This window comes from Palaemon carinicauda, chromosome 30 (genome assembly GCF_036898095.1).
Source record: "Palaemon carinicauda isolate YSFRI2023 chromosome 30, ASM3689809v2, whole genome shotgun sequence".
Lineage (NCBI taxonomy): Eukaryota > Metazoa > Arthropoda > Malacostraca > Decapoda > Palaemonidae > Palaemon > Palaemon carinicauda.
In genome coordinates this window covers 97846148-97860487 of record NC_090754.1, presented here as the reverse complement: position 1 = coordinate 97860487, position 14340 = coordinate 97846148, and positions in this window count along the sequence as shown.

Below are 14340 nucleotides of genomic sequence, written 5' to 3'. Positions count from 1 at the left end.
TACGCTAAATTCCAATGAAATAAGAGAGTTTTAACATCATATTTTACTTGGGGAGAGTAATTCTATCACCATAATACTGAATGTGACATGCTGATACATGAAGAATTTACTTAGATATACATTCTCTGCAGCTTTTGAGAATTTATATTAACACCTAAATAACAACACTGAGCTTCTATGAAAGCAATATTTAACTATTTATAAAATATATTTCAAAATTAAACTATAAAATAATTCCCATTTGGAATTTGACTTTTTTTTCATGGACTAAATTCAGATTAATAGTCTATAAAATTTATTACACCCTGGACCTTAGTTTGAATGATACTTTAAGTTATAAATAGTTGCAAGAATTATCAATTATATTTTGTAATATAATTTGGAGTAAGATTAAATTTACAATCTACAGAAATTTCTCAGATCACCAAAGTGATAAAAAACAAAGTCCATATATTACTAAAGTCAAAACCTTATTAAAATGGATCTAAAAAAAAATAGAATAAAATAATAAAACTATGTATTGAGGTACTGTATTATTAACAATTATTTCTAAAATCTTATTAGATAATGATTACTTCTATGAACCGCCCTCAATGTTCATATTGCTTTGTCCTCGAAGCCAACTCAATATTGACGTTCCCCAATATGAAGCCCGTCCCATGTAGTAAACAATATAAATATAACAATAGAACGAAAGTTATTGAGAATCCCTCGTGGCGGAGTATAACTCAAGGCGGAGTGGAAAACGTTCATAACTACTCCCGAGCCGTAACGGGGAGAGGACGAAACACGGACCAAAATAACGCTAACAATTGAAAAGTCACGAAAAATAAATAACTCGTAAGTTATCATCCACCCAGAGGGGGAGAGGTGAGGGAGGGAGAACTCGCTGAACGCACAAAACGGAAAACGGGAAATCCGCTCCCCCACCGGAGCTAAGAAAGAAAACGAGAGAAAGGGGTAACTCGTGACTGCGAACAGAAAACGGGGTCCCCAATCTCCCGCTCTCTTGGACACAAAAACAGGACTAAAAATCACAAAACACTATTATAAACGTATAAAATAAAAATGTACATCCATATAACACTACGATCGAAGAATAGCATCCGTTAAAACTAAAATAAATAGCACAGTCGAGTGACGAACGCCTCGGGCGGTTACTAAACAAAAACAAAGCTAAATCGCTATCTCGATCGTAGGCTGGACTTACTTGCAAAAAGTACCATGAGCATAAATACACAAAAAAATAAAAATAAAAATAATAACGGTTCTAAAGGCATAAGGCCAGGGACTTAACCAAGAACCTAAGTGACAGAGTACTAAACGGGCAGATAAAGATGAATTCCCAAACAAGTGAACAAACAATGGCCGCCATGAAAGGCCAGACGGGAATAATAAAACAGACTATACTGGATATAAAACACAAGCCCGGTACAATAAAATACTGTCAAAACAAACTATGGTACTTAACATTGGAATGTGTGAAGATGGAGCTTCGGACATGACAAAATAAATCCACGATAGATAAAAAAGACCGAGAGCACAACGAAACCATTCAACACTTAGAATTCCAAAAAGAAGGATGTTGTTCAGATGGCGCTCGCGTCGTGGCGTGGGTGGTGCGGCGATGGGGATGTGTCTAGGGCCTCTGTACCGGCCCATCCCTTTGGCGAAGGAATTAACTAAATGGAAGACAACCTGTGAATAGTGGATTTCACGCGCCTTTGCTTTATACACGACACCCAAAAGGTGCTCGCGCGAGGGTTGTAACCTCAGCATTCCATGCTTTTATCTTTCTCTGGTATAATTGGAAGGTTTTTATCAGAAAAGGTATACAAGAAGGACTTTTCGCCCGGCGCCACAGGTTCGACCCAGAAAAAGAAAAAAAAAATATTCCTCTTCACTTCCCTTTAAGAGAACAGCACTTTACCCGCACATTCTGAGCATGAGTGATCAGGCCCACCTCCTGGTTAGTGAGAGGATTCTTACTTCGTGATTGGGAACCTTCTCCCATCTTAAGTCGGAAACTGGGGTTTTAGATGGGGGAACATAAAAAACGAGCGATTTGCAGCAATAATAATAGTCAGAAATACATAATAAACACAAGATAATCAGGTGGAAAAATATGTTTCATGTATATGGCATAAAATTGAAGTTTCATAACTACCTATAATTCATATCACATCCCTTAGATGGTTTTTGCTCGGCTGCAGCTCACTTGGATTGTAAGCACTGTAAACATTGTCACTACTCCTCTGCTCTGGCAAGTGGTACATGGACGACCTCCACATGCCAATAAAGGGATTTTGACAAAGGAAAAATCTATTTCTGGGGAGATACCTGTGACGCCCGGTGAAAAGGGTCCTTCCTTGCACTTTTCTGATTAAAATATGGAATGCAGAGGTGTTACTACCCTCGCGCGAACACCCAGTGGGCGTCGTTTATAAAGCAGGGGCGTGTGAAAACCACTATTCACAGGCTGTCTTCCATTTAGATAATTCCCTCATCAAAGGGAAGGGCCATAACAGAGGCCCTAGCTACCTTACCTGAACCACTCTACCGACACCCGATGCTAGCGCCACCTGATCTACATCCTTCTGTTGGACTTCGTAAGCGTCGTTTTGTTTTTTGTGTGCCGCTTGGTTTTTTAACTGTTTTCATGTAATTTCATCATGACCGAGGCTCTTCTTGCTCCTGCACCAATGTTAAGTACCATAGATTGTTTTGACAGGTTTGCTAGTACCGGGCTAGTGTTATCTTTGTTTATTTTAGTGTTTTTAGTGCGTACAGCTTTGGCCTTCCAGGACGATGGTGGCCATTGTTCTTGTTTACGATTTGGTTTAACTTGTTTTGCCTGTTGGTACTCTTGTCATCTTAGGTTCATTATCCTTTTATTTTCAGGCCTTATGCCATTTATATTATTATATTTTGAACCATTTATATTTTCAGTCTTGGTACTTTTTATCGCTTACGAGTCCATATTCTGGCGAACCAAGAATAGCATTCTGGGCTTTGTTATAGTTGAGTTATTCCATTTGGCGGTATCATAATTTTGTCAAATTTCACTCTTGTTCGTTCTCGTTTCGCTATTCTTCGTTCGTCTCTTTTTATTGTTTTTTGTTGGTCATGGACCTTTATTTGTATTTGATTTAAGGTTCGTTTTATTGTTTTGTTATAGTAACCACGAGAGAGAGAGGTGGGAGTTTCTGTTTTCTGTGCATACGGTCACGTTTCTCTCTCTCTCTCTCTCTTTTATGTTAGTTTTACCTAGTACGAGAGCTGGAGGGCCTGTTTTCTGTTCATACAACCACGGGTTCTCTCTCTCTCTCTTCCCCTTGCGGGAATTACGATTTGTTTTTATTTACATGTTTATCTTGTGGTTACTTTTAGTGTATTTTGGGGCTAGTGTTTTTATAGGTCCTGTCGTGTGTGAGTTATTTAGATGGCCCTGAGTCGTCATTAGTTCTCCTAGTTCCATCCTCTCCCCGCTACGGCCTTGGGAGTTGGTCTGAACCCCTATACAACTCCACCATACCATGAGCTGGGAACACGTATCTTTCTGTTATTCTGGTGCACTCCTCCGGCGGGTTTCGGCCCCTCGGTGGTCCCTTGCTATTGACTCCAGCTTCGGCCCTCCCCACACGACTTATTCACCCTCCCCCCCTCCCCCGGGAGGTCTCCTTCAGAGTTCTTACGTAGATCATTCTACTTGTTTATATAATGTAATGGGGGTATTTATTTATTTCAAGGACCTACCATTGGATCTCCGGCATCCCTGGAGATCTTCCAATCACTAGTTACTGTTCTTATGTAATTACTACGAGCTCCGGCTCACATACTATAGTTTACTCCGCCGCACTACGGAGTGGATTCACTGTTTATTCATTGTAGTATTTACACGGAACTCTGGCCCTCTTTCGTACGAACCGTAGATTTAATATTACTCTCAGACTCTTTATAACCTGTGTTGTTATATCAGAGTTCCCGAGAACATACGGACTTATGTCTTCTTTTTATTACAGAAAGTTCGCTGTGCTGCCAAGGGTTGCTCCGCCTCCTTTAGTGATCCGGTAGGCCACGATGTCTGCCGGTCTCACGCGCATTGTGCCATCCCCTTCGTCCGTGAGCCGGGCCAATCCCCTTACATGGTGTGGTTCCCGGAGGCATGCACGCTGTGTTATGACCTTACGTCAATCCTGTGGAATGATGATGTGAGTATTTTCAATATTAATTGATATGATGATAACATATTTGGTGTTGAATTACTTGGATTCTTTCTGTATTACTGATATTTGGTACTATCGGGAAATTTTCTCCGTCAGTCTCTATAATATTCTCATCACTTCCAGGTCGACGAGGATGTCCTCCGGACCGCCAGAACGAGCCTCCGGTCCTGGGTCTCAGGCTTTGGCCGTAATGCTCCCTCTGGATCCCCCTACCTCCTTGATGATGACATGGCCTCACGTCTCTTCCTGGGCTCCTCCTCTGCGGCAGTTCCCTCAATCTTAGAGGAGCCTATTATGGAATCCATCAGAGTGACTATTCCCCAGGACGAGAATCAACTCTCAGGAGACGTCGCTAATCTGAATATTAACGTTGAGCCCATGGACGAGCAGGTAAGTGGTGCGGAGTTGGCAGACCCTTTTCTCTCATTCTCTGTGTCTCCTGCTTCTTTCCTCGGCTTTGATAAGCCTCAGGCTTCTACTTTGGATCCCTCTCTATCCGAACGACCCAAGGTGAAGCCCCTATGCAATTACAAACCTAAGTCTCGTACTTCAGCTTCGCCAGTCGCTATATCTCCGGTCCCAGGACCCTCCACTACTCCCAACATCCCTATGGGATCCAGACCTCAACCTTCCAAGAAAGGAAAGTCCGCTAAGGCTAAGGCTTTGTCAGAGATCAGTTCCTCGGAACCGCCGTTGACAGAGATGATAGAAGGTTTAGTGAGGACTCAGATGCAGCAATCGGGGGCAATAACGGAGTTGAAGGATATGGTAGCCAATCTACTCCATGCGGGGAACCAGGCGGCTCCCCCGGTAGCCCCAGATTCTTTTAAGTTGCCTCCTTTCGAGAAGAACAACCCATGGAGGTTCACTCACCATGCACCCTACATAGATGGTGCTTTAACCCTAGAGGGATTAGGGACCCGCCCTCTAGATGATCTTGAATTTTACCCTCCGGGGCTTCAGTTCCCCTTCAATGGCTTCGTCCGGCTGAAGGAGCATGCTCTTGTTAGGATGGATAAAGTCCCTAAAGAGACTGTCATCTTCCCTAAGGAGCAAGCCCAAGCTGTCTGGGCTAGGACTCTTGCTGACTGGGGTTGTGTCAACTCCAAACTGACCCAACCTAAAGGTCCCTATACAATCTTTACCACGCCCCATTCCGTTCCGCTTCCTCTTACGGATAAAGTGGCCGAGTTGACCATCCAATCGGTCAAGGAGGGCTCCCCTGTACCTGTCCTAAAGGAGACGGACTCCACCTCACTGCTTCTTCTGGGCTCTTCCGCCCTTTGGAAGGATGCCTTGGCTACCTTTTCGGTGAATAAGCTCGACCCGGACTGCGCCTCATCTCTCTTCTCTGAGAAGCTTCCCAAACTACCGGATCACCTTCTCAAGTCAGAGCTCGACGCTCGAAACAGACTTGCTGGATCGGTTCACACCATGGTCTCGGCAGAAATGTTAGCCTCCCTATACCCAGATGAGTCTCTATATCGGGTGTTTGCTAAGAACAACCTCCAAGCGTTCCAGTTCGACCTGCACGATTTCTGGACATCCCGGATAAACTGCAGGAAGTATGTTCTGGCGGAAGCTTCCATTAGGCATGAACCGAATAGGCTCACATCCCTTAGATGGTTTTTGCTCGGCTGCAGCTCACTTGGATTGTAAGCACTGTAAACATTGTCACTACTCCTCTGCTCTGGCAAGTGGTACATGGACGACCTCCACATGCCAAGAATGCAAGTCATTATTTGGGAAGGCCTTGCACTCATCAGGAGGCAAGTCTGCTCACACATGCTCAGTGTGTGAAGAGGAAGACACCGAGCCGCTTACGGATCGACTAAGTAGGAAATCAAACACAGCGCTAACAAACCTGAACGGTATATTCGCTAAAATGATAAAAATGAATAAAAAGATCATGCCAAAAAACGAAATAGATGTCCAAATCAAATATCAGGGTAACAAATAGTATAAGGAACTAAATGCAAACCCGATAAACAAAGAGATCACTAGTAAGCGACACCATCGCCATAGCGAATCCCCGAAAGTGAATATACATAAACAAAAGGCCAAACACGATAAAGAATAAAAAGGTGTCGCTACCCAGAAATCCCAAACAGACAAATATAATACTCAACTTGGAAGCAGGGATCTCTAAAACGTCAGACATCTTCCAAAATTAACACAAAGCACACGAACAAAACAAAACACGTCTGACTAACGCAATTGCTGAAGAGGAATGAAGATGGGGGGTGGGAAGTTGTAGGGGTAGAGATGTGGGTATGTTGATGAAGGAGAGGTCTAATTGGTGAGGGATCTATGGTCGTGGTTCAATCACGCCCCAGTTTGGTATACAGACACTCAATAAGTGAGCGAGCTAGGTTTATTCCTGGCATTCCATGCATCTCTTTTGCTCTGGTATTTTCAGCAATAATTATGCCTTAGAAATGGTGCTAGAGGAGCATTTCACTGGGCGACACAGGTCCCTCGCCCAGAAATAGATTTTTCCTTCGTCAAAATCCCTTAATTAGGCCCTTCCCTCTTGCGATTCAGAGTTTTTTCACCCTACTAGGAGTTTTCATAAGATTTTGGCAACCATAGATTTTCTATTTTGCATTGAAGTAACATATCCCCCAAGTCTGGTTTCCATAGTAAATAGCTGGGAACTGAAGTAAAATAAATCAACTACTCTAGTTGTTTACAAAGGTGTTCATTATCAACCAATTGTTAACTATATAATTAAGACTTTAATAGTGGTTATTTGGAACCAACTCTACAAGGAATTGGGCATTTCCATTGTGGTTTTAATTCATTAACTATTAATTGTGTTGTCTTCTTCTGGAATTGCTTGGTATGTCAGTGAGAATAGTTCACTCATCTTTATGAAGGTGATTTGTTTTTATGCTGTGGAGGAAAGATGCTTGCCTACATTTCCTATTTTTAGTTCTATTCAGTTAATAGCTGATTGCTTTAACTTAAGCATCATACTTGAATGCAGTTATCATGTTGTATACACCTTTATTAAATTTACAGTTAATTGGATAATATTCGTCTTTTGGGATTTAAAGGGCTGTGTCTTCAAGGACTTTATCCTGTAAAAGACTAAAACGGTGAGCCCAAGAAAACATACAAAAATACCAAAGAAATAGACTCTCCTGCTCTAGGGCCACTGTTTCAACATGCAAATATCTCAAAAATATTTACAAATATGTTTGTAATAAACATACATTTATGTAACAGTATATAACTAATCAAATTATAAAGGAATTTATTTCATAATATATTAACTTGATTATGTAAATCAGTCAAACATTACAACCATATTCTGATAAGAATCTTATCTTTTACAATACTGTATTTGAGTAAGAAATTGTTTACAAATAACAAATATCACATTTAATATTTCACATATATGTATTGCATTTTATATTTAACAAATACAGTAATGCATTTTCTAATGCAAAAGCTGCTCCTCCTCTTCTATGGCTTCATCTCTCGCATCTTCATCATCAATTTCCAATAAACCATTTATTATATCTTTTAAAAGCTTTGAACTAGAGGAAATTGGTTCTTCATTTCCATGCAAGATGTTACCATGAATTGCCTGCATCTTGTTTTTATATTCTTTATCTTGGCTACAGTTGCTCTTACTTCTGGTGTATACCAAAGTCCATGAACCTTAGCTCTGAGATATATGTGTACTAAAGGAACAAACTTACTTTCTTCACTCGGATCTATTTCAGATGTGTCAGTGTTCCTTAATGCATAATAGTTGTAGTAGCATTCTAATACTTCTAAATACTGTCTAAGAGTCATCATATGATACTGTAGATGTATCATAGGCTCTAGAAAAATTATTAGATTAAATTGATTAAACTTGGGGAGAATAAAATTTTAAAATGTAAAATATAAATTCAATGAAGTCTTCAAGTCCATCTTATGTTCTTGGATTATGTCAACCTGTTCTTCAGATATCTGTCTCTTGAATACAGAGTAAATGGTTGCTACTACTGTATTCTAATACCCCAGCTACTGCCGAATGAAAAGAAAGCCAACAGGTTTGAGCAACATGCAGCATTTTGTGAGGGTCAGTGTCACAAAATACTTAAAATTTACTTTTTCTTTTAGTGAGAAATAACCGTAAATCCCCCTCAGCAATTCCTCACAGCCCAGAGGCAGTATCCTTACTGCATTTGATGTGCATAAGTAAATACAGTACAGTCAGGCCTCATTTTACTCGAGCTCTCCCTTCACGATTTCACTTACACCCAACACAGACAACCGCAATACCTATTAAATAAAAAATCACTTATTTACGTTAAGAACTCGCGGCATGATGATTTCAAATAGCCCGCGCTCCTTTACACTGGGAGTGCTTCATACCACTTGCCTCTCTCTTCACTCAGCTTGTACCAGCACTCACTGTAGACTGTATATCCATTTACTGTGGTAAAAAAAAATTACTGCTATATTTGAAATAAACCAGATTTCGATTCAAACTGATGTTTCACTTAACTGCACCCAATAATAATGCATGTAATATTCACCATTTAGTATTGTAAATAAAAAGACAGCAAATTATAATATTTTCCATTGTTTATGTTTATACGGTACTTTCCAAATCAGCTGATTAACCCTGCGTGGTCCGCCGTTGGTAACCTCAATTTTCGGATCAAATAACTCCCTTATTATTAAGGTATGCTATAAAAGGATATTTCATATTTCCTAAAATAAACTATCCCCTGTATTACTAAGATATTTACGCCTTTAGTTTATAAAATAAACTGTATTTCTGTTTAAGAAAGTGTAAAAATAAAACAATATGGTATTTTTATTATAAAATACATTTTTGAATTTACTTACCTGGTAGTTACATATATATAGCTTAATTCCGCGTTTCGTCGCGCGCACGGCAGAAATTAAAATTTTGCGGCAATCACCACCAGGTGAGTAGGTGGTCATACGTGAGCACCATCTCTCAGTAGGTAACTGGAACCATTCCCAACATTCCTTAGAAATTCCATGCCCCTGTTTTCAGAGGGGAGGAGGGAGGGCCCTTTTATATATGTAACTACTAGGTAAGTATATTTAAAAATTTATTTTATAATAAAAATACCACTTTTAAATATGTAACTTCCCTGGTAGTTACATATATATAGCTGATTGACACCATTGGTGGCGGGTAGAAAACCCTATCCCGTCGGGAATTCGTAAAATTATTAATAGCTACAAATTTGTAGTACCAATAATCTGGTTCTTGCCTGATAAGGAAGCTGGCTTCACAGTTATCCTGCCTCATTTGCCTGCATTCCTTAAGAGACTCAGCGATCCACCCAGGGGGCTGTAAAAGTCTCTATGGGGTTGCCACAAGGTCCTCGACCTTAGCGAGGCTAGACCTCCACCCTTGCTAACCTGGAATAGCCATGGACAATGATTCTGACCACCTACTCAGAAAACTAAAAACACACCATAAAAACTAACTTGACTTGCATCCCAGACTGTGGAAGGCTGCAACAACCTTCACAGACAACCTGTGAAAACAAGTACAAGAAAAAGGCAAGGGTATATAATAAAAAAAAGGTTATAGGGAAGAGGCAGTAGACCCTTCTCCAACTACGACGCCAGAGGTAACATACGGACCCAGGGAGCAACAATCTTCATATTGGGTCTAAGATAACAGTCTGCGAAGATTGATTTACTTCTCCAGAAAGTAGCCTCCAAAATTGACTTATTGTGCATGTAAGCCATAGAAGTCGCAACAGCTCTAACCTCATGTTGTTTTACCTTAGGGATTGGGAAACTTCTTCCCTCACAATTGTGGTGAGCTTCCCTTATCAAATCCTTAATAAAAAGCCAGGGCATTCTTTGATACGGGCAAAGAGGGCTTTTTAACTGAGCACCAGAGGTTGTCTGCTTGTCCTCTCAGGTTTTTGGATGCTTGAAAATGAAATTTCAGAGCTCTCACTGGACAAATGCCTCTCTCCTTCTCCCGTCCAAGTAAGTGAGATAGCCCAGGAATGGTAAAAGATCTTGGCCAAGGTTGAAAAGGATTCTCGTTCTTGGCGAGAAAGCCTAGCTGAAGGGAGCAAACTGCATTGTCTCCATTAAAGCCCACCTTCTTACTGATGGCTTGTAACTCTCCTGCTCTTTTGGCTGTAGCCAATGCAACTAGGAATAGAGTCTTTTTGGTAAGATCCTTCCAAGAAGCCTTGTCAAGAGGTTCAAACCTACTTGAGGTCAAAAAGGCCAGGACTACATCCAGGTTCCAAGAGCGAGTTGGATTGTCCTTTCTCTTAGCGGTCTCAAAAGATCTAATGAGATCCGAGAGATCCTTGTTACCTGACACGTCAATGTGTCTGTGGCGAAAGACGGAGGCTAGCATGCTGCGGTAACCCTTGATGGTAGGTACAGCCAACTTTTCTTTTGTTCGCAAATGCAACAGAAAGTCTGCTATTTGGGCTATAGAGGTACTGGTAGAGGAAAGTTTGTTAGTCCTGCACCATTCTCTAAATACATCCCACTTAGACTGGTAAACCCTAATAGTGGATGTCCTTCTAGCTCTCGCGATAGCTCGTGCAACTTCCCTTGAAAAGCCCTTCGCTCTTGCCAGCTTTTCGATAGTCGAAAGGCAGTCAGATTGAGAGCGGGGAGATTCTGATGGTACCTCTCTGTGTGGCTGTTTGAGTAGATCGCTCTGACTTGGTAATGCTCTGGGGGTATCTATCAGCCACTCCATCACTTCTGCCACCCATGGTCTCATGGGCCAAAACGGAGCTATCAGGGTCATGCGGGCATTGTGCGACTCCCTGAACTTTTTCAGGACTTTGTCCAGGATCTTGAATGGTGGAAAAGCGTACACGTTTAGTCCTTCCCAATTCAAGAGAAAAGCGTCCACCGCAGCTGCTTCCTGGTCTTGGATTGGTAACCTCTTTGTCATTTGTGTAGCGAAGAGGTCTATCAAGGGTTGACCCCACAACATCCAAAGGCTGGTGCACACCTCGTGATGTAGTGTCCACTCTGTAGTTAGAACTTGTCTTCCTCTGCTGAGAAGGCCCGCCCTGACGTTCTTTTCCCCTTCTATGAAGCGAGTTATCAGGGTTATGTCCCTCGCTTTCGCCCACAGTAGTAGATCTCTCGCAGCCTCGTAAAGTGAGTCTGAATAAGTGCCTCTCTGCTTCTTGATGCAGGCCAACGCTGTGGTGTTGTCTGTGTTGACCTGAACTAATTTTCCCTGGACTTTCTCCTGAAAGTGTATTAGTGCTAGGTGAATGGCCACTAGCTCCTTAATGTTTATATGCCATTCCCTCTGAGACTTCCCACAGACCCGATATCTCGTCCTTCCCCAGTGTTGCACCCCACCCAATGTCTGAGGCATCAGAAAACAACACTAGGTCGGGGTTCCTCTGATAAAGTTCGAGGCCTTCCAGGAGTTTGTTGGAATTGTCCCACCAACTCAAGTGATTCCTGATCCCCAGAGGAATCGGAATCCACTTTTCTAGACTTTGACCACTTGTCCAAAAGTTTGCAAGATGGAATTGAAGAGGCCGTAAATGAAGTCTTCCCAGGGATACGAACTGTTCGATCGATGAGAGGGTACCCAGGAGACTCATCCATTCTCTTACCGAGCAGGACCGTATGTCTAGGAAGTGTCGCACCTTTTCTAGGCAATCTAGAATGTCTTTCGGGGCTGGAAAATCCCGAAAAACCACTGAGTGAATCCTCATCCTCAGGTATATGATGTTTTGCGAGGGTGTCAATTGAGATTTGGCCAGGTTCACCATCAGACCTAGCTGTTGCGTTAAGGACATTGTGATTTGAAGAGCCTCCAGACACTTTTCTTGCGACCTGGCTCTGAGTAGCCAATTGTCCAGGTACATAGATATCCGTACTCCCTTTAGATGTAGCCAGCGAGCCACGTTGGCAACCACTCGGGTAAAAACGTAGGGAGCCCTGCGCAGTCCAAAACAGAGTGCTTTGAACTGATAAGTAGTTTCTTGGAACACGAATCTTAGAAACTTTCTGTAGTTCGGGTGTATCGGGATGTGGAAATACGCGTCCTGCAGATCTAACGACACCATCCAGTCTCCCCGTCTGGTGCCTGCTAGGACTGACGCAGAAGTTTCCATGGAAAATTTGACTTTGCTGACGAACTTGTTCAGGGAACTTACATCCAGAACAGGTCTCCATCCCCCTGAGTTCTTCGGAGCTAGAAAGAGTCTGTTGTAAAAACCCTCCAAAGAGGTGTCCTCTACTACTTCTATGGCTGATTTCAACAGTATTAGGTTGACTTGCTCTTGAAGAGCTGCTGCCTTGTTCCCTGAGTAGGTTGCTGTCAACTCTAAGGGTTCCGTCGACATGGGAGGCATTCTCAGGAAGGGGATCCTGTACCCTTCCTTCAAGAAATCGATTGTCCAGACGTCCGCCCCCCTTAGGCTCCACTCTTGCCAAAAGTGGGATAACCTGGCTCCCACTAGTGTCTGGAGGTTGCAGGGCTCACTTCTTTGATTTGGGTTTTTGCCTTGAGAATCTGCGAGGTTATCCTCCAGCAGCAATTCTCTGAGTTCCCCTCGAAGGGGCTCTCCCACAAAAGGGCTGGTGCGTAGGAGGAGCTTCCTTTTGCTTCCTTGCTAAAAAACTAGCCGGGAGGACTTTCTTGGCAGTCCTAGTGATAAGGTCTTGCGTTGCCTGTTGTGCAAGAGCTGCCGACAAGTCCTTCACTAAGTCAGAAGGGAAGAGATAGTTACCCAAAGGAGCAAATAAGAGCTCTGATTTTTGAGCAAGGGTCAAACCTGAAGACAGGAAGGAACACAGCATAGCCCTCTTTTTAAGAACTCCTGCCGTGAAAAGGGCGGAGAGTTCGACGGACCCATCCCTCACGGCCTTATCAAGACAGGCAATTAGATGCATCTGTGCTTCGTTCTTTGGATCTGTGACCTCTGCAAGGGCTTCAAGAGTCCAGTTCATTAGGCTGAAGACTTCTATAGTCCTGAAAATGCCCTTCAGCAAGTGGTCCATCTGAGAAGTGGACCACATTATCTTAGACTTGCTCATGGCTGACCTGCGTGAGGCGTCAACAAGTCTGGAGAAGTCTCCCTGGGAGGAGGCAGGAACTCCCAAACCGAGAACCTCCCCAGTCTCATACCACACACTAGATCTGGAGGCCAGTCTAGTAGGGGGAAAGGAAAAGGAGACCTTTCCTAGATCCTTTCTCTTGGAAGTCCATTGATTGAGAGTTGAGAAAGCTCTTTACTCATCTGGCAAGAATCATTTTCTTGAACGAGGATGGTTTCCGGGGTCTGCCCTTCAAAAACTGCGAGGGCGGGCTTTGAGGCATAGGGTGAGTAAAGTCCTCTGGATACAATTTAGCTAGAACAGCCAGCAATTTTTTAAGATCAGCTGCATGCAGCGTTTCCTGGGTTTCCTCCTCTGAAACTTCGGCTAAGGGGATATCGATCTCCTGAGTAGAATGAGTAGGAACAAAACTGCCTCATCCTGTCAATTCTCATCTTCCAGTAAAATCTTATCATGCTGTGATGGAACATCGTGTAAGATTCCAGCCAGTTGCGAGGAAGCATCATGGTTGCGTGCATCTTGCCAAACTCCCGCATGTCTCGAGCGAGAGTCATGCTCATGTGCTTCCAGCATATTTCCATCATGCTGCGAGGAAGTGTCAACATTGCGTCCGGCATGCAGCGAGGGAAAGTCCTGCTTGCGTACATCCAGCATGCTGCATGCTTTCAGCCTGACGCGAGGAAGCGTTAACTGCACGTCCAGCATGCCGTGAGGGAGAGACAACTGAGTGTCTACCATGCTGCGGGGACAAGTACTGATTGCATGCGTCCAGTTTGCTACATGCTTCCAGCATGCTGCATGCGTCTAGCATGTCACGAGGGAACGTCCAGAACCTTGTCGCTTCCCGTAACGCGTCTTGATCGCTGTGCGTTGCTGAGCGCAGGAATAACTCGCTGGCCGATAGCCCCTTGGTTAGTGATAGCTCCTTTCCTTGGTCTGTTGATGTCCTTTGGTTCTTTTTTACGAGACTCCTCTGTTTGTGACTTGTAGGCATCAAACGGAGACGCTCAGATCTCTTCAGCTCTGACAGATCTGAAACTTGTGGCGCGTC